Source organism: Chroicocephalus ridibundus, chromosome 20 (genome assembly GCF_963924245.1).
Source record: "Chroicocephalus ridibundus chromosome 20, bChrRid1.1, whole genome shotgun sequence".
In the NCBI taxonomy this organism is placed as follows: domain Eukaryota; kingdom Metazoa; phylum Chordata; class Aves; order Charadriiformes; family Laridae; genus Chroicocephalus; species Chroicocephalus ridibundus.
In genome coordinates this window covers 4,435,086-4,460,094 of record NC_086303.1, presented here as the reverse complement: position 1 = coordinate 4,460,094, position 25,009 = coordinate 4,435,086, and the positions used below count along the sequence as shown (strand labels likewise).

The following is a 25,009-nucleotide window of genomic DNA, read 5'->3' as shown; positions in this document are numbered from 1 at the left end:
GAGGATGGCCCTGCCAGCCCTGCCTGTCCCTGCCAGCCCTGCCTGCCCCTGCCAGCCCTGCCTGTCCCTGCCAGCCCTGCCCATAAGCCCCCTCCTGCACACACAGGCATGCTGGTGTGCAAGCCCCTGCCCCAGGGGACTGGTTTTCCGCCTGGGCGTGCAAGGTAAGAACAATAGGGCCAAGCCCTCTATTGTTCCAGACAAAAGATAAGCCGGGCTCTGGCATTCCCCTACGCCCTGGTGGGCAGGCAGCGGGCAGGCAGCAGGCAGGGCTGCCAGCCTGGGCCAGGGCAGAGGCTTTTCAAAGCGGGTTTTCTAAACCCTTCCCACACCAGCTCGCTTTTGGCAGGTGAACCATTGGGTGACCCTCCTGCCCAGCTCGGAGCTCGCCCACCCGTGCACGCGCACACACACACACACCCCCCTCAGCCCCGCAGCCGCGCTCGCCCTGCCCTAGGCTTTGTCCCAGCTCTGCGTGGTCCCCAGTTTCTGCTGCAGTGGCCTCAGGCATCCACGTGTCCCCAGTGACAGGCCACCGGGGACGAGAGGCACCCACATGTCCCCAGTGACAGGACACCGGGGACGAGCTGCGCGCTCAGCGCCTGCCCAGTCTCTTTAACCTCGGTCCTTTCCCCACCCCGATCTGCTTCTCCTCTCTTCATCCTGCAGGGACACAGTGGGGACAAAGCCAGCCATGGGGTGGTGGCAGGGGGGCTGTGGGTTGCCCAGCATGGGGGACTGGCTCCCCGGTGGCCTGGCCAGCCGGCGTGGGGAGCAGAGCAGACATCTCTGCGCAGCCCAGCACATCCGCTGCAGTCCAAACCCTCACCACCATCACCCAGCTCCGCTTCTTCAAAACAAGCGGTTTTCCAGGCTCTGAACAAGGCGACAACCGGGAGCCGCGCTGTGTTACCAACGCCCAGCCAGAACAAGGGAGGAAGACTACGGGGGATGATGAGGGCCGCTCACTGCAAACCCACACCCATACCAGGCAAGAGCGGCGGTGACAACGCCGGGGGGGGGACTAGCGCTGCAATGGGCGATGTGAGAAGCCTCCTCTCTGCTGGGGAATGCCCCCGCCATGTCGCCTGGCCGTGCTCGGCCCCGCTGACTTTCCCAGGTTGACTTTTACATCCCAAGAGTTTCCATTTCTGGCTCTCACCAGGTACCGCCATGGAGCCCAGCGGCAGGGCAAGGCAGCAGCCCCGCGGCGGCGGCAGAAGCTGCTGCGTGGTGCTGGCAACGCCGTGGGGTATTTCTATCTACCTGCTTCTCCATCTTCTCTTCCTTCTCCTGACAGACTCTGCCTCAGCCCAGCTCGCCACAAGCCCATTTCGCATGGGCAAAGAGGATCAAATACCCTCACCGGCCTCACTGCTGCCCCACCTTCTTTTAATTCTCTTCGCTATATTTAATTTATAATCTTATCCTCTTTCCTCCCCGCCACACAATGAACTGCCACGAGCTGCCTCCACCAAGCAGAATTAAAAAATAATAACTCGGGCCAGCAGATCTTGGCCGGGGCTAGTGGGTGCTGGCAAGGGTCTTGCAGGCAGCTTTAATGATGAGCCGCGTTATCTCCTTCCTCTCTGATAAGACACCCGGGGGGTCCGTGGGGGGAGGCCGCCCGGCCTCTGCAGCCACCAGACTGCATCTTTTATAACGGTCACATGCCTGCAGCAGGCCTGGGCGGTAATGGAGCATTAAATTATGGAGAAGCAGAATTTCAAATATTTCAGATCCATCTCCCCGTTTGCATTCTTCAGCCGAAGGGCTGCAAGCGGGAGCGGGGCAAGAAGGCAGGGAAGGGAGCTTCCCTCCCGTACAACGTGCGCAGAAGTGGCTTCCCCCTCGAAAAACGACACATTTGAGCAAAAAGCAGAGCCGTTCGGGGAGCGGGGTGCTGGGGGGGGCTGCTTGGAGGCAAGGGGGACGAGGCTGTTTCAGCTAAGGCGACCCTCCACCTCCACCATGTGCTCCAGCGCACTCGCCTAAACGCTTTGTTGAGGCAGATTCAGCCGCTGCATCCCCTACTCCTATTTTTACCGACCCATCCAAGCGGCCGGGATGTTTCTGGTGCGAGCTGGGCCCCCCCCCACTCCCTGCCCCAGCACCTCCCCAGCCGTCCTCCCCGCCGAGTTGGTGGGACTGGGCAGACCAAGGGCCCTTGTTCGGGGCTGGAGCGGTTCCAGCTTGGGACATGTGGTCCTGGAGCAGGTGGAGACGGAGTGGGAGGGCTTCCAAGCAGCAGAAAATTTTCCAAAAGTCGATGCCTTTGGAGGCTGCCAACTTTCCTCGTGCCGGAGGAGCCCACGCACTTCTCAGCCGTCCACAAGCAGCACCCAGCCATGAGGAGCTCCCGGGGTTGGGGGGGGGGGCACAGCCAGCACCAGCTCGACCCGAGGGAGCGGATTTCACCCCTGAAATTACTCCCCAAAAGGCGCAGGATGGGGGTAAAGGCACCGAGATATTTTCCAGCAGAAATGTCACGAGCCGCGCTAATTTATTTCCCTTTCGCTTCTTCTTTACTGGGTTAAAACGGGGTGGAAATGAGCGACGCACGGTGCAAAACTTTTGAGCGGCCTGAATCTTCCTCCCACCCGCAGTGCAAAGAAACCAAAAACTCTGCAAAGTTTGGGAAAAATAAAGCAGCGGAGCCGAGGGTAGCCCAGCCTGGCTCTGGTCAGGGGTGGCCGCGACGCTGCCAGGGACCCCCCAGCCGGGGAACGCCCGACCCGGGGGGCTGCCCGTCTGTCTGGGCTCTCCCCCCCACCCCCGGCCAAGCACAACCTCCTCCATCAGCCCCGCCGCCAGACGCACAAAAAGCTTTGACCCATCGGGATTTTCTACCCGAGGTGGGGGGGAAAAAAGGAAAAAAAAAAATAAAAAATTTCATGACGGGTCCCCGGTTGGTAGCGATGCTGCTGTTCAGCGGCGCGGCCGCAGGAGAGAACAAAAGAGGCCAGCCCGCTTTCTCCACGGCATCGCGGGCTGGAGGTAGCCACTGCCCTGCCGGCGAGTGGATTTACTTTTTCATTATAATAAATGTATTTCTTGAGGAAAACAAGCAGCACGCGGATTATTGGCGGGGCTGGCAGCTCGTAGGGCGTAAAAGCAGAGCGGAGCCGTACTGACAAGCGCGTCCCGACAATCGGTCGCAGCCGTCTGTTTAAAGGTTGTCACTTCGCTCATAAAAGCTTTTCTGATTTCTGCAATTACACGTGCAGGCACAAAGCCGGCCCCACACAAACCCGCCCTGAGTGTTTACAATGGGATAAAGCTGGAGCAAGCAGGAACGCGGCTTCGCGGCCGGCTGACAAAGCGGGGCTCCCCGCGCTCCACGTGCGGGACGGGATGGCTAGCAGCCACGGGCTGTGGGCTCACAGGGCTGTCCCTGCCGCTCTGCTGGCCCCGAGGGTCCCCAACCTGCAAGGGACCCCCAAAAGCAGAGCCACCAGCGCTGCTGTGACACCAGCCTGCCAAAATCCACCAAAGTTTGTTTGGTTTTGCCCTTCGGAGGAGGACGGACAGGATCCCTGAGCAGCCATGGCCGTGCTGAGGGCTGGGGACAGCAGAGGTGACCCGGCTCCCCCGTCAGCGAGCAAAGTGTCCCCGCACAGCCCAGCGTATCCCACAGGGATTCGCTCCATCACCCTACCCACTCGCCAGCAAACTCCCAATTCCCTGCATCCCTAAGGATGCTCCATCCAGGGGACACAGCCTGGACTGAGGGGACACAGCCTGGACCCATGTCCCAGCCTGCCGACGGCATGCTGCCACCCCGGGGGCAGCAGGCACGCAGCCCCCCCGCCATCCCCCTCAAACCAGCCCTGAGCACTCACCTGGGGAGCACAAAACACGCTGCTGCCGGGTCCCAGAGCCACCCTTCGCCCCGACCCGCTCGCAGGGCGCGCAGCGGGCGCTCGGCCCCGCTGAATATCGGTTCCAGTAAGGCGAGGGGCAGCGAGAGCGGCCGGCTGGGGCGAGCGCCCGGGGAGCCCACCAGCAAGTCACGAATGTAAAAATAAACCCAGTGAGAGACTAGATTTACTGTGCTGCTGCGTTCCCCCTGCACGGAGAGAAAAAAAAAAAAACCCTCTTCCTCTGCATCCCATGAACAAAAATAAAACCCCTCCGGCGCATAACAAGTTTACGATCTGCTCCATCTTCCCTCCGGCCCCGCGTGCCAGGGCACAGCTCCCCTGGCCCCCCCCCGGAAAATGGACATTTCGGCAGGGAGACAAAAAGTCCAGCTATTCCCCCCCGGGACATCTTGCACCCTGGCTGGAACAAACTTTGCTTATCAGAAGGACTTGTTTTTGGGGGGGGGGGGGGGGCGCAGAGGGTGGTTTGGGTGCTCCAATTTGGTAGAGGTGAAAAAAGCAAACGTGGGCACACCGGAGGAGGGGAACTGCCCGACGGCACGAAGCGCTTCACATCGGAGAGGAAAAATGTTTTTTTTTTTTCCAGATTTGGGATCTCTGCTCCTACCTATTACACCTCTGTCCTAAAGGGATTTCACCCAACGGCACAAAGAGCTTCCCATCGGAGAGGAAAAATGGATTTTTTTCCAAATCTGGGATCTCTGCTTCTACCTGTCCTAAAGGGATTTCGCCTCCTGCGTGAGATGCCAGCCCAGATGCCAAAGGCAAACCCCCAGCCCCGTTGGGAGGGCACCACCACCACCCCCCCCCCGCCAGCGGCTCCTCCAGTCATGAGTGAAACAAATAAACGGCACGAAGGGAGACGCTGGTAAAAATGTGTCACTCGCAAATGATTTAGAAAACTGTCTTCAGCCTGCCCACGTTTGTCAAAGGACAGCAGCTATTTTTAACACAAAGCCTCTGAAATCGCAGGCTTTCAAAAGAAAAAAAAAAAAAAAAAGGAAAAAAAAAGTACTGTATCAGTGTCAACAGAATGGATTCTGTACAAAATTAAATTGAACTAAAAGGAAATTGCATGAATTACAAACACGAGTTATTGGTTCAATAGGAGAGTAACTGAGTGATATTATCTGGTCTGTGCTATGGAGAAAATCACATTAGCTGAGCTAATGGTCCTTTTTCACTCCTAAAATCTATTACTCCAGATTTGCTTTGGAAGTCAAGTGTTTTCCATGCTGAAGGTACCTCACAAGATGTAACTGAGACTTGAACAATATGCGGCCACGGTCTGTAATTTTTCCTGGGCAGCATCCCTCACTGGCACCGAACCCCCTGCACAAAACACTGGAAATCATTAGGCGGAGGTGGAAAGCAGCACAGCTTTGTATTTATTTGCACATTTCACATGAAAAACCTCTCCTTTACAGCTCCCTGGGTGATGCGTCTCTCGCTTTCTCTCTCTTCCGCCACTAACTTTGTCGGCGTTTAACTGCGGGGGTCCCCAGGGGCGAGCGCCCAGCTGCGCTCCATCACCCAGGGGCTGAAATCCCCCCACACACCCCCTCCCCACGGCTGCACCCACAGCCCCACTGTGGGACCCCACGAATTGAGCCTCCGCTGTGCAGCAGCGTCGGCCCCCAGAGACCCAAATCTGCCCAGGACGGGTCGCCCGCGCAGGACACGCCATGGCTGCCGGGCAAGACGTAATCTCAGTGACAAGGTTCATCCGCTCTTAGGTCCCAGCGAGCGACAGAGTTCAGTGCCGACCCCGGTCCCAAACCCCCTCTCTGACCGTGCGCTATCGCGATGCTGTCGCTGGGGTTTGTTAGAACAACCCCAGCCCCTCTCGGAGGACAGACAAACACCCACGCGTGGCACCCACGGCAAGTGTTCCTGCCCCGACCCCGTGCCCGCTTCCCGGCAGTGTTGCGGGGCTGGCCGCAGCGATGGTGGCACAGGGGACAGAAGTCGCCTCTCCCTGTCCAAAAGGCAGTGGGAGTTGGGTGACGGGGCAGGAGCGTCCCATCCGTCCCACGGCGGGGGACAAGGGATGGGGACCCCGCCAACCCCTGAGCGCCGTGGAGTCATGAATGCCCACAAACAGCCCCGAGCCCCGTGGACACACGCGTGTGCCGGGCACGGCAGCCGGGCCCTGTGCTGGCCCGTGGGGTCCGTCTGTGCCAGCACGGCATGTCCGTCTGTCCCTGCACGGTGTCTGTACTGGGACCCCCAATGCCGTGTCTGGGGGAGCTGCCAGCCTACACCCTGCAGCCCCCCCGTATTCCCGACCCAGACACCCGGTGGGGGCCGGAGCTGTGTGCCCGGGATGGGGGGAGAAGTCCCACCGGCAGCCCCGGTGACCAGCGGGAAGGGGCGAGAAACCTTCCCGGACTGGGTGGGACAGGGGTCCCGAGGAGGGGGCTTCAGCGGGCCAACCCTTGGTAGCCAGGTCAAGGGTCTAGGGGGGGAGGATGTCATTCAATGATTAACCCCTTGTCTGCCGGCCCTGTACCCTCCCGGGGAGGGGGGGTGTGTGCCCGTGGCTTAACCCCTTGCCTGCCGGGCTATCGGTCGCCCCGGCACGGCTACCGGCGCGGGGGGGCTCTCGGAGGAGAGTTTGCAGCCCCTGAACTTTGCAGCGGGGACGGGGCTGGGGGATGAACGGGCCCTGCACTCCCCCCCCCTTCCCCTTTTTCCTTCTCCTGTTTAAGCAAAGGGGCTTTGGAGGTGGTGGCGGTGGGGGTGGTCCTGTCAGACGGCCCCCGCCATCCCTGCTCAGCCCAGCCGGAGTCGGGGACCGCGACCCGGGAGGATGCTCGCCGCGCCGGGGGCCGTGTCGGTGCCCCTCCGGGCAATGCCTGTCTGTGTCCCCCCCCTCGCCCCGGGCCGTGCCCCCGACCGCACTCACGGCTCCGCCGCGCTGCAGCGCTGCTGCCGGGTCCCCGCCGCCGCTGTCGGTGACGCCGCCGGTGCCGGTGCGGGCTCCGCCGCCGCCGCCGCGCCCGGCTCAGGTCCGCTCCATGTCCCCAGCGCCTCCGGTGGGAGCTGCCCCGGCGCCGGGCGGAGAGAGGGAGCGAGGAGGAGGAGGAGGAGAAGGAGGAGGAGGAGGGGAGGAGGAGGAGGAGGAGGGACACCGGTCCAGCCAGCCAGCAGCCGGCTCCGGGGCGGCCCCTCTGCCCCGTCCCCTCCCCTCGGGACCCCCTGCCCCGACGGGGGACCCACGCGTGACACCGCCGGGAGCCCCCGGGCCGCTCCCACCCTCTGCTCTAGAGTCCTGTGGAAGGGCCGAGACACCCCCAAAGACTGAGGCACGGCTCGGAGGAGTCCTGGGGGACACCCCGGGACCCCCCGGCACTCCCCGGGACCCCCGTCCGTGCAGGGACCGGCACTCCCCGCTCCCAGCGAGGGACTGGAACGGCGCCTGGCTGGCAGAGAGCACAGCCCGCAGCTCCGGGGGGAGTCCCAAAACCATGGGACACCGAGTGACAGACCCCAAAGCCCAGCTTCCAGCCTCTCCTGCCCACACCACCTCCAATTTTTGCTCCTTCGCCCAAGACCACCACAACCAGCCCAGAAAAAAACAAGGGAAAAGGGGCCCTGGCAGGGCTTTTGCTGCCCTCGGTCGCTGAGGAGCTCACCCCGGGCCCCGCATCCCGCACTCCACACCCCGCATCCCACCAAGGGCTCCGCTGGGAATGCCATCACCCGCCTTCCTGAGGGAAAAAAACGCTTCCTACAGAGCAAACCGGTGCTCCAGCTGGAGAGCGAGGGGGTTGGTTTGGACAAACAAATGTTGACAAACAGTCTTTTTTGTATAAAGAACTCTTTAAAATGTTATGTCAACATTGAAGGAGAACTGTTTACGTTTTACCAACAGGGAAAATTCCCATTGACTCGAATCCATTTCCTCCCCCACACCATCATTTTCTTCCATGGGAATTTCTTTTTTTCCAAACATTGTTTTCACCCAGTCCCAGGAGCAGACGACAAGAGCTCAAGCTCCCGGGACTCCCAGCTCCCCCAGCCACCACGCACTAACTGGGAACATGGGGTTTCTGGAGGGGTTTGGGCACCCACACCCTATATCCACCCTGACACGTGGCCTCCCCTCGCTCTGTGCCCATCACACAGGAATGCACGGGGCTGGGCAGAGCCAGGCAAGAAGTTATCTGGGAGAGCTTCCCATCTGGCATCTTCACCCAGAGGACTAAACACGAGGCACAGCAGTGTTTGGAAGCCAAAGGCAGCGAGTGGGCTGCAACCACAGACCCCAAAACATAAAGGAGCTCAGTGATAGACGTTCCCATTTCACAGATGGAGAAACTGAGGCCCTGAGGGGAAACGGCATTTCCCGGGACTGTGCAGCAAGTACCAAACACGCAGCAGGGCAGGATGCAAAGGCAGCTCCTCCTGTGCCAGCAGGTCTCCCCCCAGCCCTTCTGAAGCCCCCTCCCCAGCTAGGGGACACTGGCGAACCCAGTGCCATCCCATGCATGGGCAGTGCAGGCAGCCTCATGCGCCCACCAAAGCCACTGGCCCCTCTCTGCCGGCACTGCCGGCTGCCGACGCTCTCGCCCCCCCGGCTCGGGAGAAGACCCCGAGGTCACGTGAGGGAGATGGTTGCCAGCGGCCAAGCGAGCGCCAAGCGCGCAGGCAAACCCACAGCGACCTCCATGCACTCCTGGGGCTGGGGCTGCCCCAGCAAGGCCCCCCGAGCCGCTCCGGGGGCAGGAGGAGGCGGGAGGCGCAGCCCCCAAACTGGACAGGGAAACAATTAACAAAGGGGCCGAGGACCTGCACAACGGAGCCAAAAAAGAGGGCGCGGGAGCTTTGTTCGGGTCGTCATAGCAACAGCCAGGCCGGAGCAGCAGTCAGGGACTTTCACTTTCCTTTCCTTCCTCGTGGTCCCCAGTGGCCGTGGTGGCCATGGTAGCCTTCCTTGCCTGGTCCCTGGCAGGTCCCCCCAGGTGCTAGCCACACTGCGGTTCCCTGAGTCCAGCATCACCTCCCAGATGGGTGCCAGGAGGTGGTGGCCCAGCTGCCCATCCCCAAGTGTCACCACCCACGCATCCATGGGTCCTGTCCCCATCCTGGCTCTGCTCCTCCCCGGGTCCTCCTTTGAGCCACACTAGCTCCACCTGCATCTCCTTCTCTCCACCTGGGGCGTCCCCAGGATGCGCAGGGCATCCCCAGGACCTGCTGAGCATCCCCACGACCACGGGCACGAGGTGTCAGGATGGACATGATGGTACAGAGACAGTCATTGCCTTTTCAGACAGGGTCACACGGGGACCACCCACCTCCTGCTCCATCTCTCCCTACCTGTCTGAGCCCAGGAGAGCAACCAGGGCTGCTCCCACCCTGTAATCCCTCCCCCGGCTTTCTGCTTCCCTCAGCAGAAGGAAGCCGGGACAATGGGTGGAGGGACCAGGAAAGCTGGTGGGGGCAAAGATCCCAGTGCCGCCAGCGCAAGGGGCACGGAGGGGAAAGGCACGGCCAGCGCGCGCCTTCCTTTTCCCAAGCCCCCCACCCTGCTGCGGAGCCTGCGGTGCTGCTGGCCGCAGGAGCCGTGCCTCCTGCTTTGTGCTGGCTGCGAATCCCAGCCTCCCGATCGCAGGATACTGGTGACTGAGTCATGGAAATGGTTCAGACAATGGCTTGGCCCCTTTATAACTGGCCGGAGGGGGCAAAGCAGGGAGAACAAATCCGACCTTGCTTCCTGTGCGGAAGCGGACCCATTGTTTGGAAATGGGCATGTGCTTTGCTCCTCACCAGCCTGGGAAAGCTGCAAAGCGATTGCTAACAGTGAGCAAGCTGCGTGGGTCCTGCCAGCCGCCCCCGTGGCCCCCCAGACTTATAAAATCTAGGGAAGATGCGGATGAAGGGGCTGCTGTTGCCCACCAGGTCGCTGCCACCCACCCCCCTGGGGGGTTGTTCAGCTGGCGAGTTGCTCAGCTGGCCCGGGCTGGTGTGGTGGCATCGCCCAGGCTGGCGTGGTGGCAGTGCCCGGGCTGGCGTGGTGGCAGCATCCCGCTGAGCCATGTGCCAGCTCAGCTCCTCGCTGTACTGGAGAGATCAGGCTCATCGGGCCCCTCTCCCACCTCCCTTCCCTGCTCCCATCCGAGCCCTCCTTCGCAGCACACAGTGGAAGAAGAGGTACCGTGAAGCATCTCACAAACCTCGCCAAAAAAACCCAATCACGGTGTCATCCTTGCGCTGGCCCTGGGGATGCGGAGCACCCCGAGCAGCAGCACAAGCAGGGCCAAGGGAAGGAGAGGAGCCAGGGAGCAGCTCGGGAGCCTTGGGACTGGGGAGATGATGGGGTCCAAACCTTCCCCAGCTCCCGCCTCCAGACCTGCCTCATGCATCCCGCAACAACCCATGTGTGCGGGATGAGGGTGTCCCTGCAGCGTCCCCGTCTGCAAACTGAGTCCCACGGTGGCCATGCCGCTCTTCTCAGAAAGGAGGAGCTGTGCCACACTGGCGGAGCAAGCAGAGGGACCCAAAAGGGTCTAGACCCAGTGACAAGCCCCCGACCAAGAGACTCCAAGGCTGGACGTGCCCTGGTGAGGCCAGCACGGTGTCCCCGGCCACGCCACGCAGTGAGAACCGGCTCTCAGGGAGCCGTACCAGGCGCATGCACTGTGGTCTCGCACGGGCAGACAGACAGACAGACATCTGCAGCCCATTAAACCCAAGCTGATATGACAATGCTAACAGAGAAGCTCAAACCCTCTGGAACCGCGGTGGCTCTGGGGCTGTCCTCAGTTCACCCCACTGTATCCGGCTCTCGGGGTCCGTAGGGCTGAGGGACGCGTACGCCAAGGGCCGGCGGCAGGGCTTCACCTGTCTCCCCCAGCCCTCTGCACCCCCAGGCGACGGGCAGCTTCTCGTGATGGTCTTAAACCCGCTTTGTGCATCCCAGGTGCTGCCTTTCCCTGCGTCTGCCTCCCCGGCACAGCTCCTACGGTCCCTGCCTGCCCAGCCCCCTTGGTTTTGGGGCTCAGGGTGGGAACACGGCCAGGCCACACACACTGGGGGACGATGGCTGTGAAAACAGCACATCCCAAACCCTCCCAGAGCTGTCAGCGTCATCCCCCTGCTCCCCGTCCGGCGCCTGCCCTCCTGGGCTCCTAGCAGGGTGGTGGGTGAGCTCCAGGAATTAACTTACCAATTATTGCCACCCGAACACCACAATTTATCCTGGCCACTTCAGAAGCGTTTCCAGAGGCTGGGAGCTCCGTGCTGCCTTCCTCCCCGGCGCTGGCAGTGCCCGGCTACTGCAGGGAGCCGGGGCTGTGCGAGCGAGTCCGCCCGCAGCGTAACAGGCTCTAACCTGGGCATAATAAAACCAAGATGTTCCAGGATTGCTCTATGGGGAGCGCACTCGGAGCAGCTCAGTTCTTAGCCAATGCTCAGAGAGAGCTTGTCCGAAAAGCGAAGTAAAATTGAGCAAATAACGACTCCGCAGGGAAGCAGAGCTGGGGTGGCGCGGGCTGAAATCGCAGGTGGGCTCCGGCTGGTGCATGAGCAGAAATACCTGGGCAGAACATTTAGAAATGACTGAGACGCTCCCTGTGGCAGGCACAGCACGCGATGCTGTGCCTGCAAGTGTTTGGACACGGCGCTAAAATCCTGCATCCCACTGCCCCGGCCCCCAGCCCCCGCCGAGGAGGGTGGCTTTGCCAGCACTGTCTGCAGACGGGACACGGAGGAGATGCCACTGCTCGCCGCGGGGAAGATGTGCAGCCAGGGCAGGTGATGGAGAACAGACCCAGGACTGGGGCCACATTTTGGGTCTGGAAAGGGGACTTTCAGAAAGCCCCTGGCTCTCGCTGCGTGGTTCTCCGGCTGCCCGAGAGCCTGCCAGATTGGCACCTCCAAAAGACACTGAAATCACCCGCCGCTTCCAAAACCATCGCAGCAACAAGCAGCCAAAGCACCCTGGGAGGGTGCCAGCATCCCGGCTCCATCAGGGTTCCCGTCCACTGTCACCATCACCATCCTCACCCCGCGCCGGCTGCCTGACCCTGGGGGTACCCGCCGCATCCCCCCGCAAGGCGGCACGCGTAACACAGCCGGACCCGTGCGTGCCAACAACCCTGCCGGGGACTTCCAGCTCCAAACAGGGATTCGACGGGGAGAGGAAACAAAGCGGCGTGGCCTCTCTGTAACTCTCTATTCCCAACCTGAATGCCGCTGTTGTTTTTAGTCCAGACGATGCGAATCGTCCTCCCCGGAGCGCAGCCCAGGCTAGCCACACACAGAGCGTTGACCGATAGCTCCTCTCCGAAGGGAAAGCCACGGGGTGGGGAGGACACAGCCAGCCTGGCAGCGTCCCCAGAGCATCCCCAGCCGTCCCCACGCCGCGGGGCTGGGGGGACAAGAGGGGGCAGGGGGCTGCGGCAGAGGGGAGCGGAGGGAGGGGAGCGGGGTGATGCCGAGCAGGCTGAGCCCCAGAGACGCGTGGGGAGGGAGGGGATGGCCGGACCACACAGCGGGACGGGAGGGGACGGCGGCCGGAGGGCAGCGCAGGAGCAAAGCCACGTCCCCCAGGCTGCTGCCGACCTCCACCACGCAGCACCCGAGACGGCGTGGCACTGGGGTGGGGGGGGGCGAGCCCATCGCCTCCGATTCTTTAAAGGTCCCTTCCAACCCAAACTATTCTATGATTCAAAGGCGAAACTGGGCTCCCGGGGCCTCGGCTCCCAGGCTCCGGCGGCCTCCGCCAGCCCGGCTCCAGCGGGGACCCGCAGCACCGCCCGTGCCACCCACCTCCCGCCGGGCCGGGACCCTCCAGCTCAGCCCCGACAGAGGGGCTTTTCTTGTCCCCTGCCTTTGTTTTCTATTTAGTGCTTTTGTTCTCCCCTCTTTGGTCCTTTGTTCCAGCTTGTCCTTTGTTCCGACGCCTTTGGTTTCTCTTCCCTTTGATGCTTTGTCACTCCCTTCATCTTGGTGCTTTTCTTTCCCCGGGTTTTTAAGCTGGCGGTTGTTTTCTCTCCCCGCTCTGTGCTTGGCATTTTTATCCTTTCTCCTGCCTGGTCCACTCCTCGGGTCACATGGACCCGGCCCGGATTGTCTTCAAATCCCCATTTGTCTTGTTTTGGTGCCTGGATTTCCCTGCCTTTATGTCCTTTCTTAAGAGACTCTTAGCGATTTCTTCTCCTCAGTGAGGAAAGTAGAGGGGGGGAGGTCGGGGTTTAATTAATTAGCGAGTGTAATCTTTAGATGCGTGGCACTGCAGGACGTGTGGAGCATCATTATTATTGTCATTACGATGTTAAGGGTTAGCGAGGGTTTAAATACCAGCTAATTGCAGCGAAGGGCTCCAACTTCGCAAAATTATATCAGAAAGAGCCAGATTTGTTTTCACCCACCAGGCTTGGGAGAAGAGAGAAATTCCCAACACGGACAGGCAGGCAGAGGATGAGCAGAGGCAACGCGTCCCAGCCCCAGCCCCGAGGGCTGTGTGATGGTCGGAAAGGGCTGCCCGGAGCAAGGAGGAGAGGGCTGCTGCCGCGCTCGCCTCTCCCAAGAAGACCAAAGAGCATCATCCTGCCTCCGAGGATTTTAAACACAGAGATCGGTGACTCGCAGGCACGGCAGAGCCCGGGGGAAGCACGAGGGTGCGAGGGCAGAGCTGCTGCCCCAACTGAGCAGGTTAAAGTCCCCGGGGTTGGCAATTTTTGCTGGTGGCCATCGCACAGCGGGGCCAGTGCGCCCTTTGGAAACGGGGGCTTATCGTAGAAACATAGAATGGCCTGGGCTGGAAGGGACCTTTCAGATCATCGAATCCAACCATCAACCCAACTCTGACAAAACCATCACTGAACCGTATCTCTAAGCACTGTGTCTACCCGTCTTTTAAATTCCTCCAGGGACGGTGCCTCAACCGCTTCCCTGGGCAGCCTGTTCCGATGCTTAATAACCCTTCCAGCGTACAAATTTTGCCAAAAACTTGCAAAAGGTTTGGCCTTGCCGAGCTCCTGCCACGGGCAGGGCAGGACACAGACCATGAGGCTGCTCCTCCAGCAAGTCAGAGGGGACAAGGGCTTTAACCTGGGGGAACGACTGTTCCTGCGCCGGCTTTGCACCTCGAGACACAGCTCAGAGCATGTGGACAAACACAACCGCAAATTCAGATACCAGGCGGTCAGGATTAGGGAACTGTTTGCCTGAGAACAACTTCAATGTCAGACGCTGCCGCTTTGCTTTGATTTAGTGCCCCAAGTATCGTCCCGCCCCCCCCAGCACCGTGTCCTCAGCATCTGGTCATGGCACGATCCACCGGCCGGGCAAGAAAGGGCAGGAGGAAACGCTGCTCACCACAGCACCTCCGAGATGTTGCATGGCTCTTGCTCACCACGGTCAAACGAAACCTGGGATCCATTTTTACGAGCACCAAACACCCCCCCCCGCCAGCCCCGTGCAACACACGCCGTCCTCGCCACGCAGGTTTAAAGCAGCTGTAGCTGCGCAACAGCTGTTGAACGGAGGAAGCAGCCAAAGTTAGCAACAGGATGTACCCTCAGATAAGGTGATCGATATCAGAAAACGCAGCTTTTCAAGTGAGAGCTGAACCCATCTGCTAAAAAACTGGGTGTCTCAGGAGATCGGCACCGATACAGGGCGTCTCTGACTCCGTCTTCGCAACACCCTAATTTCTCCTCTCCCAAGTCACTTACGGTAACTGGGTGACGTCCCCACGGTTTGTGGCAGCGTAGGAGGGATGGATTTCCGAGTGCGGGTCCAGAGGAGAAAAGGGTACGAGGATGCCGGGAGCGCCAGGGAGGGACGGGTGCCTTGGGGGAACATCCCTCCCTTGTGGGAACATCCCTCCCTGCCCAAACGGACGGGTCCAGCGGGATCAGAAAGTGCCCGGGAGCTGCAGACGGGGTGCTTTGATAACATGCCCTGCAATAACAACCTCACACCGTGGTAAACGCGCCCGTGTGTAACCGCATCAGCGTGACCCAGGGCTCACAACGCAGCCAGCCCATCGCCAGGCAGGGACAGACACTGGCAGACAACTGCCCTGAGGGAGGGTTTTCCAGGCAAAAGCTGGAAAAAAATACACCTACACCAGGCAAAACCCAGGCAAAAATCCTACACCAGCTCCTCCGAAGCCCATGAACGGTCGCAGGCACAGCAAGTGAGCTGGGACAGGCTGTCATGGGAGCAGCCACGCACCGGCTCCTCTGGCACATCCCAAGGGGCTGACCCTGATTTACGCCAGCCGAGGATGCGGGATGCTGGGGACAGCAATGGACCAGCACCCTGCACAAGCAGGAGGCAAGACAAAGAGGGTGCAGAGCAGAGCCCCGTCCTGCCCCAGCCCCGTTAGCCATGGCAGCGCCTGCACAGCTTCTGCCAGCCCCGGGATTACACGAGAAAAGCCTGCACACCCTTTCCTGCGGGTCCAGATTGCGCAAAAAACTGAGCTTGGTGGTCGGCAGGAAGAGACTGGATCCATCGGGGACATCTTCACCCAGGGCGGACAGGCTCTGCTCTGGCAGATTGAGGTGTCTGAGCACGGCAGAGCTGGGACCTGCAGATTAACTGCTCCAAACCGTGCCGTCGCCTCTCCTCATCGGGGCTGGGTGACTCACCGGTGGCCGTGGAGCAGAGGACGGGGGTGGAGGGATGCCAGGGAGCCATGCCTGGCAGCTCTGCCAGCACTGGGGGGGTTCCCAGCCCAGTGGGCACCCCCTGTCCCTGCCCGCACGCTCCAGGGGTTAAAAACTTAAGTGCTTGAAACAAAAGCAGCCAGGAAAAGCCATCTTTCTGGTCTGCCCGGTTCTGGTTTCAGGCCTGCAAGTGCAGCTGGCCAAACGCAAAGCTCAGGGCTGATAAGCCCTGGACATGAGTCATAAAACACACCACCCCAGAGCCCTGGGTTCCGTCTCGCACCGGGGTGCCAGCCCTGCCACCGTGCCCAGCCGTGCTGGGGGCCCAGCCTGGCCCTTGCAGGAGGCGGCATCGACCGATGCTCATCCTCCAGCGGAGCCGCGCCATCCCTGGCACCGGCGGGTCGGGCTCCGCCAGCTCTGCCCACCCACCCCCTCGCTCTGCCCCGCTCTCCGAAGGGCTGAACCTGTTTTTATTACAGAGCTGGCACCGGGAAGGCAAAAAAAAAAAAAAAAAAAAGAACCAAGCCCCCCTCATCGCTCTATCTGCAGCCATGCAAGGAATATTGTTCAGCGCAGCACAAAAGCATCCCTGAAAATAGAAGCGCCAGGGCCAGGCCTGCCAGTGGCTGTGTGAGATAACGTCTACTTGCAAACAGTGTGCCTTTGTGCCGCTGTCACTGTCCCCATTGTTCAGGAGCCTATTGCCTCGGGGATATTGTTCCCTTCTTTTGTCTCAGCCCGGCTCCTTTTTGTTTGACTTTACTTACCATTTCATTCCTCTCCTTTGTGCTGGGGTTCTTTCTTTTGTCTCTCTCTCTCTCCCTTTTCTCTGTGTGATTTGTATTTAGCAATTGTTCCCGGCCCGTTGGAAACACAATGTACTCCGGGCTCTTTTCTCTCCTCCATTCATTACCTATTCAGGTGGGTTTGTCTGCCCAAAGGTAACCGGGAGGACCAGGGGCCTCCGGGAGCTCCCAGGGGCACAGGAGTGGCAGCGGCCTTTGGGGACACCCATGTCACCAAGCCCGGCACTGGGTTCCCCTCTCCGTCTGTGACAAATGAGCGCCGGGAAAAGGACAAATTGGATCCCAACTCGTTGCTGCCCCACTCTCAGCAGATGACCCGAGGACGGTGACACCGTCACGATGGGGACGGTGTGGTACCGCCACCGGCTCAGCCGGGGAAGCAGACGCACCCAGAGGTGCCCAGGTCCCACGTGCCGCCTGCTCTGGCTCCCAGAGCCAGGACGGGGATCTGAGCCCTCATCCACACCGGATCCAGGTGCGGCCAAGCAGTCCCGGCCCTGGCCTTGGAGGACCCTGGTTAACACACCTTGGCTCTTCCCCATCCCTGCTTTTTGGGAGCCAGTGAAGGGACGAGGAGCGCGTTCAATGGCAGGAAACACCAAGGCTGCCTTGCAGCAGCGTTTCCACTGCCCAGATCCCTCCCAGCGCCTCCCCCATGCTGCACAGCGACTGGGTGCCCTCCGAGAGGGACCCTTGGGGCTGCAGGGTGGGCACCCACCCACCGCGCTGCCAGCCAGCAGTGCCCGGAGCTGCTGCAGCCCATCGGGCAAAGCGGGGAGGGGATTCACCCCTCTGCTCCAAGACAGCCCCCAGCAGCTTCTGGGGACCACAGGGATGCAAAGAGCTGCTTGATCCTCGGGGATGTCTGGATGCAGTCAGGAAAGAGAGAAGAGGCATCTGGAAAGTAGCTCAAAGGCTCCCGAGGTGCCCCAGGGTGGTGGGGACCCCTTGCACCCCAACCCCTCCTGCCTCCTCCCCAGGCCCACGCTGCTTCTGCGGAGCATTTGGGGGTGTCTGCAGTGAGCAGGGTGGGCAGAGCCGCTGGGGTTGTTTCTGACCCCAGGAGGAGGAGGATACACCAGGAAAACCTTCAGGGAGCGCCGTGCCGGCGAGAGCTGACAAGTGGCCATCCCCGGAGACAACAAAGCCCCGCTGTTCTCCGGGGCACCGACCGCGTGACCTAACGGGACTTTTCCATCCCTCCCGCTGATGAAACCCCGAGGATCAAAGCCCGCAAGAAGCCACCTCCTCCTCCTCCTCTGAGACACAACCCACGCTGACGGGGAGCCAAGGGGACCCCCGAGACTCACCCCGCGAGCGAGGGATGGGAGCCGAGCGAGCGGGACGGGGGGACAGCGAGCAGCAGCGGCGGGTCCTCGGGGACGGCGTGAGCCCCCGAACGCAGACGGCCCCGGGGCCGCAGGACGGGGCTGCGGGGGGGGCGTTCCTGGGAATAAAGGGAGCAGACTGTGGTCTATTGTTTCATTGTTATGGCTTCAAAGGACAATGGGGCATTGTTGTCTCTGGGGATCCCATTGTTTGCTTTCGCTGCAGATCCCAGCCGCGCAGTGGATGGAGGTTTCCCGAGGGCCAGGCAGGCTCCGTGTGTGGGACACTAAATAACGAGGCAGGCATGTTTCCTTCCCCACCACCCTTCCTAAAACGGCACGGCACACTGCAGCCCGCCTCTGCCCGCCCAGGCCAGGGCACGGCCCCACACAGCACGGGCAGAGGCACCGGGACCACCCATCCGAGCGGGGAGCACGCAGAGAAACCCCCACCGAGATGGGGACGAGGGCAGGGGGGGTTCACCCCGCAGGGGCTGAGGTCGTTCTCTCCATCCCCGCGGACTCCAGCAAACCTGGGCCAGGGGAAAAAAACCACACGGTATTTACGGTGGGAACCGAAGCCCCGTCTGCTGCCAGGAGCCACCCACCTCTGTCGCAGAGCGGGACGGAGCTGCTGCGCTGCTGCTGGCCGGCAGCCCGGGGAGGTGGCCACGCTCCAGCCGCGCTGGACGGGGCTGTGGCCCCACTCCCTTCCCAGTGGCATTTACTGGTGTCCCCTCTCCGTACCCGCAGGAGGTGCGCCCTGGCCGCCTTGCAACATCCCGGTGTTTTTGGTGCCTCCTCTCATCACACAGCATCCCCCAAAGACCGACATCCCCCAGGCATGCAGAGCAAGGGGCGTTTGCTCTTTTCCACTGCAAAGCCCGGCTTCTCCATCAGTACCAAGGAAAAGGTACTTGGTACCGTCAAAGGGACTTGGGAAAGGACGACGCAGCCCCTGGGTCCTCCCTTCACTGTTTGTGCAGCACCCAAAGCCCAGGACTTATTTGCATAGCTCCTTCCTATGTCAAAATAAACCTGGGTGCTATGCAAAAGCTGGGGGAAGGGGAAGGAGCAGGGAGCTGGCTCCAGCCCACAGCTGAGCCCTCCGGAGCCTGCCGCTGCCCTGGCACATCAGGCGGTGCCGGAGGTGGGCTGGGAGACTGATGGAGCAGGAAAGAGATATGCTCTCCCCAGAGACCTCCGTTCAGCATGAGGCCGCTCACAACAGCTGGGAAGGGAGGAACTCATCCAGGGAGCCCAGGCCGAGCCCCAGGAGGGGTCCAGGGCCGGGCAAAGCAGCGCCGGGAAGCTCAGCCGGGGAAAGGGGACGCCCACCCTGCAGAAACTCAGTCAAGCCTGGAACAGTTTTGCTACCGTGCCCCGCCACCAGGCAGGGAGCTGGGCTCAGACCCAGCGGAGCCCCCCCGCTCCCCAGGGGTCCGACCACCCTCCCGGATAACCCGCAGAGAGGTCTCAGACGAGCTGGAAGAGCTGGCTCGCACAGCATGGCCCCCCATCGCTCCCCCCCTGCTCCCTGGACCACGGCCCTCTCGCTGGAGGGCTGAGAGGCTGCGCAAGGTCTGGGCTCAGATCAGCTGCTGCCGAGCATCTTTCACTGCCCAAATGCACCTTGAGGCCGCCTGGCCGCCAGCCGACCCCCCACCCCTGTCTTGTCACCTTCCGAGTGACAAAAGCCCAGGCCAGGCCTTCGGTAGCCCCTGACCAAGCTCGGTTTCACAAGAACAAATAACAGGGTTCGGGTTTTTCAAAGGGAGGGAAGCAACTGCAGCTAATAAAGGTATAAATTCAACCTGGGTTGGTTGGTTTATGTTTTAATCCTGGGAATTCCCACTGCTTCTAATCAGAAGATGAGGGTGGACCTTGCCTCTCAAATGCCTCTAAGATTAATTTCTGGAGAAAAGCACCATGGGATTTGTTCGGGGATCAATAGAAGCTATTTGGGAAAAACAGGTAAGGTGTGATAAGAGATGCTGGATCTTGGCAGCGCGGCACTGCCTGCCTCCAACCGAATTCCTCTGCTCCCCCGGACCTCGCACCTCCGCCGCGGAGCAAGAGGATGTTTCCTCCCTCGAGGAGCCCGGCTGCAGCCCGCAGAGGCCAAGCCCGTTGGGTACCAAGGGCACCCATCCCCTGGGGACTGCACCCCGCGGCTCTGCGAGCTCCGACGCCGCTCTGTCTGCTTCTGCCGTGATCCATGGGTCTCCTGGGGACTCGCTCTCATCCTCTCAAGCCACCAGCCCGGGGAGATGGCAGCCACCGGCTCCCCGTGGGGGCCGGACTGACCCCAGCCTGGGTGCACACGGATCAGCGTTTGCAACGTGCCAACCCGAGCCCAGGTGCTGGCACCAAGCCTGTCCTACTCCGGGGGCTCTTTCATGCTCCTGGCAAGTTATTTACACAAATGTGCACGCACACACACACACAGAGACGCACACGCTCTCTCTCCCCCTCGAATAGTGCAATTTCCTCTCAGATAAAGAGCTCCTACCGCAGCCCCCCTTTCCCTCTCCCCCCAAACTTGTGCATGTCTCGTGCACCCATTTCGGAGCCCACCTTGGGCTCTGATATTATCTCACTTCCTCGATATGAATATTAGCTCTTGTTGTTGATTTACGATAAAGGGACGGGCTCCAAAACACTGTACTTTGGAGAGGAGGCAGTGGTGCAACACGGGCTGCCGTGCCCCAGCTGAGAACAAAGCCTTTTCAAGAGCGGATGCCGGTACCTGCCGTACTGCTAACTCGACAGCCCATCTCCACCAAAGCGCGGCTCCCGTTGGCGCTGCCCTTCTGTACACCCCCCCCCGCCTCCCAACACCTGCACATGGCACGGCGGAGGGGGCCCCGAGAGCAGCTTGGGGGTGCCCGTGCTCCGCAGGGTGACAAGCGCTCGCGGGACAGGCAGCGGCTCCGCAGGTGCCACCGACACACACCACGGGTGTCCCCGCGCAGTGGGGGATCCTGGCATCTGGCGCGAACGCTCAGGGCGCGGCGGCTGGTCCAACTTCCCCTCTGTTTTGTAGCATCCTAATGTACAAAACGCAACCGAGCGTCCTCTAAAACCCCTCACCAGCCGGACCTGGCCCACTTCGAGCTCAGTTTACAAGGTGAAAAAACAACCGACCACCTGAAAACTCTCCTTAACTCTGAACCCGCCCAACAGGGAGCACAGGGAAGGAGAAAAGCATCCCCGGAAAACTCAGATTTATTTACGAACCAGATTGCCTGGCAGCAGGAGAGCCGCCGAGACAGCAGGTCGGTGCGCAGCGCTGTTCCACTCAGCTGAGGACATCGCACCACTCCATCAGCCGTCACCCCCCCAGGGGACTATTAGATATTGCTCCTGTTTCGCAGACAAGAGGCTGAAGGATAGCAGACACGGGAAAATTCTGAAAAGCAGCAGCCAGAATCAGGGCTGGACCCGCAGGAAAGCTCACTCTGCTTTTGAAGCTCTGGTCCCTGCAACAGGGCAAGCCCCTCTGCAAATCCGATCCCATACAATTTTTCTGGTAGACGGGCAAAACCTGGAACGGGACATGAGCGTCCTGGGTCTTAATAAATACTCACACGTGAGTAAAATAAAGTGCCCAAACGTACAGCTGTCTCGTGGCTTTGTTTTACCACCACGTCTACAGCCCAAATCCTGCAGTTAGAGGAGAGCCTGCCCTGTGGAGCAGAGCTGTAAATAACAATATCGCTCTCTCTGCTGCAGACAAACCGGCATCGTTGCGGGAGAAGCCCGGGAAACATCGCCCACCGTGACGCTGTGCCGAGTAGGAGCACGGCCCAAAGACAAGTGCGGGAAAATTGGGCTTAAATATTGCAAATCGAGGCACGGGAGGGCAAAAGACCTGCGTGAACAGGGTTGCCTTTCGGGCGACAGAGTTTGCGACGCTACCTTGGGCTGAACTCCGTCCAGGCTTTTTGTGCGTGGGGAAAACAGGGAACAACACCCTGCCCAAAGCCCAGGTTACCGCTGGCAAGAAAAGCGGCAATAATCGACCAACTCCAGCGAAGCAAGTCCGGCTCCTCGCACGAAGGGGCCCGCTGGTATGCGAGGCAGCGGCGCGGGGGGGCGGGCGTTGCTGCTGCTAATGTGGCAGAGTTTCCCTGCTGAGGGCAGGCAAAATGCCCATGACTCATTTTTCCAAGAGATGTTACAAACAATAGTAATGATGCCCCTGGTGGGTATGAATGTGAAAAGGCACGACGGGGGGGCAGCCATGCTGGGCACCTTGTGTGTGGGCTGCCAACGGAGGGTACTGCCACGAACAAAACCTGCTGGAGCCAGTTTTTTGGCATTGTGTGCGACGAGAGCCCTTCTGCAAGGGCTTTGGGGGAAGGAGGGCAAAATGGCTGCCCGGCAAACTCCTCTCCCCATGGCATCCCATCTGCTCGGGATGGGTACCCAACCCTGTCTTCAGCCAAAGAGGGGATCAGTTTTATTGCCCCCGGAGAGAAAAAAAAAAAAAATAAATGGCAAAAACAATCCCAAACAGCTCCATCCCCACGTGGGACTGGAACAAGAACAGGCAGGGAATTTAGGAAAGCATTACAGTGCTTTAACACTGCTCCCCCCCAGCTCCTGCCTCTACCCTCCACACAAGTTTTCCATATTCAGATGCTGCCCTAAGGGGACAGCTTCTAAGCCATTTGAGTCCTTGACCTTCCACTGTTGTCTGTTTGATACTATTATTTTTAGGCACGCAATCCTTAAAACATACCAGCACTTGAAATAAGTTCCCAGATAATGCGCGCTAAAAGCACGAGGTGGCGAGGCTTCGGGAGAAGGGAGCTCTGGGGGATCAAGGGCGGTGGCAGAGCGCGATGGAGGGAAAGGTGATTTTCCCCTTGGTACAGCCCACCCCCACCCAGCTACGCGCCCCGTCTCCCCTGTATTTATTTTAGACGCTCAGAAGGTTACCGGCCTGAAAAGACGGTAAAGGGTGAAGGTAGCCCAAGCTCAGCAAGCAGCCGCGGGCTACTCAAGGTGTCTGCTCCCATTCGCGGTGCTCCTGCCAACACAACCCCACGTCCTGCCCCGGGATGGAGCCCGCTGCATCCCCCGCAGCCCGAGCAAAAGACGCCAGGAAGGGCACCAAGCTGCAGGCGGCGGGCCGGCTCAGAGGTTTAGGTTCAAGCATATATAAAATTGTCCTAGAAATCACTGCAGCCGGCCAAAGAACCACGGAGAAACTGCTCCCCCTTGGAAAGGCAGGACCACTCTGCCTCCCTCCTCGGGGGGCTCTTTCACAAGCACGGAGAGTCTCATCCCGCAAAAGGACTGGGCTGGGCCAGGACAAGCAATTCCCAAGTGCAAAAGGGAAGAAATGCAGCCTTTTTCCCAGAACCGCGAAACCACAGGCAGAGAAAAGGGACAAATATTTACCCAAAAGCACCTTCCAGTGCTGTTAAAAGGTGCTAACACTTTTAAGAAAGGAAGAAAAATAAATACTCAAACGCTGCAGAGCCCCACCTGGATGCGAGCGGGCTCTCGCCTGCCCGCCACGATCAGCGCGATGGTCTCAAACCGAAATGCCGCGTGGAGAGGGCTCTGCTTTAGGTAACCTGTGCCGTCCTTAGTGCAGAAGCAGGTCTCAATCACCAGCTTTTTGAGAAAGAACAAACTCTATTGCTACAAAACAGGCACTGGCGTAGGGCGAGATGGTATCTAAAACTGCCGTCAGCTCGATTTTTGGCTGTGACAGATATCTGAGCACTGGTAGCGGTACAAAAACTTTCCCTGGCAAACCCCCCCCATAGGCACTTTGTTTCCTAGAGATGCGTGAAGGCTGCAGCGTGGTATTTGCACCATGACACGACATCCCACTGCAATAATAAAGCATGCCGGGGCGCTCCTCATAGTGCCACCTCAAGGCATCTTCTTCAAAAAGGAGCCTTTACTCACACACCACACACCGCCCCCCGCTCCGACCCAGCCCACCCCCGCATGGAGGGAAAGGAATTTGCACGTTATGGAAAAGTACAATTTGCAAAAGCAAACACGACAGGCTTCAAGGCAGCAGAAAGCCAAGCGACACGGGAGTTTTCTAACCACAGAGCCCAATCGTAAGCGTTCAACTCTACCTTGCTCCTCCTCAATTGCTCAGCCAAAACCAGAACCTTCTACTCCTCATCCCCTCCTGGAGCAAGGACACCCCAGGGTGCGGACGAGCCGGGGAAGGGGCCGGTGCCCAGCAGATCCAGGCACCCCGTCCGGCCGCCGCACCGCCCGAGAGCAGCCCCGCACCAGACAGCCCAGTTTTGCTTTCTTCCAGGTTGTTTGGGAGCCAATAAAGCTGCTTGGGGAACTCTGTGTTCCTGCGGAGGCTTATGACACTTTGCTGGAGGGGCAGGAGGAGCTGGCCGGGCCCGCAGCACCCCCTTCTGTCTACCGCACTCTTTTGCAGCCAGTTTGAGTCTCTTCCTGGCACTGCCCGCTTCCAGAGACTCATGAGATGTCACCTTCTTGCTGCCTGCAGCTTGGAAAGGCTCAGGAAGCTGGAAGGATTCGGGGTTAAAAAAAAAAAAATCAGCAAGCATTTAGATGAGTCAGTCCTGTGGTTTTGATGAGGACAGACAAGTGCTTCTTGGGAAGCCGGTTCGGCAAAGCCAGAATTGTTTTTGCGCACCATCTATGTGCTGGTAATGCCTAGAAGCTCTGTTCTTGGACCACAAGGCTCCATTGCCAGGCGCTCCTCAAACAATGGGGCTGTGTTTCCTCCTGGACATCCACACACGCCTGGACTCTCCTTGCAGGCTTTCTGCAGTTTTCACGGCTTCCTGCTCGGGAGCTTCTCCTTTTCTTCTGCAACTCCCCCACGCACATAATTACTGCCTATTTTGGTACCTTATCATGAGATGCTTTGGAGCCGATTAGCCTGGACTTCCTTCCTCCCATCATCAACCTACTCCAATATTGACGTTCACTCGCGCTAATTTGATAATATCAAAGAGCAGAGGAGCTTTAGGAGGCATTATGGTGTCTTGAAGTGCACAATTTGGAGTCGGCGGCAGGGCTGCTGATAAGAAAGAGCTATTTCTCCTCATGTCCGGCTCTTCTCAAAAAGCAGCCGCTTGCCAGCCACGTGCAGAGCGGAAGGAGGACAGACCCTTGTAGGCTCCGAGCCAGTTTTATTTCAGTGGCCCTGGATAAACTGTGATGCAAGCACATCCCATCAAATAACTTTTTTGTAAACGCACACTATCTGTTAGTAAAAAGTCACACACGCTTAGAAAGAGAAACGATTACTTCAAAGTAACTTCAAAATTATTTCGAAAAGAGTCTGCGTGTTTACTGAGGCTCAAGGCCATCATCTGCCTGTAACCATGAAGAGA

General features: G+C 59.8%; 1 protein-coding gene across 5 annotated transcripts in view; it reads right to left on the bottom strand.

The window, feature by feature from the left end:
- Positions 1 to 23,948, bottom strand: part of SOX13 (SRY-box transcription factor 13) — a 42,040-nt gene extending 18,092 nt beyond the window's left edge. For 3 of the 5 annotated variants that reach the window (XM_063356393.1, XM_063356390.1, XM_063356396.1), the window contains exon 1: positions 6,793 to 6,958. The gene's annotated coding sequence lies outside the window, so the exon portion shown is untranslated. Of the gene's footprint in view, positions 1 to 3,842; positions 4,165 to 6,792; positions 6,959 to 23,758 lie in introns of those variants that run through there. The other 2 variants (XM_063356391.1, XM_063356394.1) reach the window with 2 other exon arrangements.
- Positions 23,949 to 25,009: the final 1,061 nt, after the last annotated feature.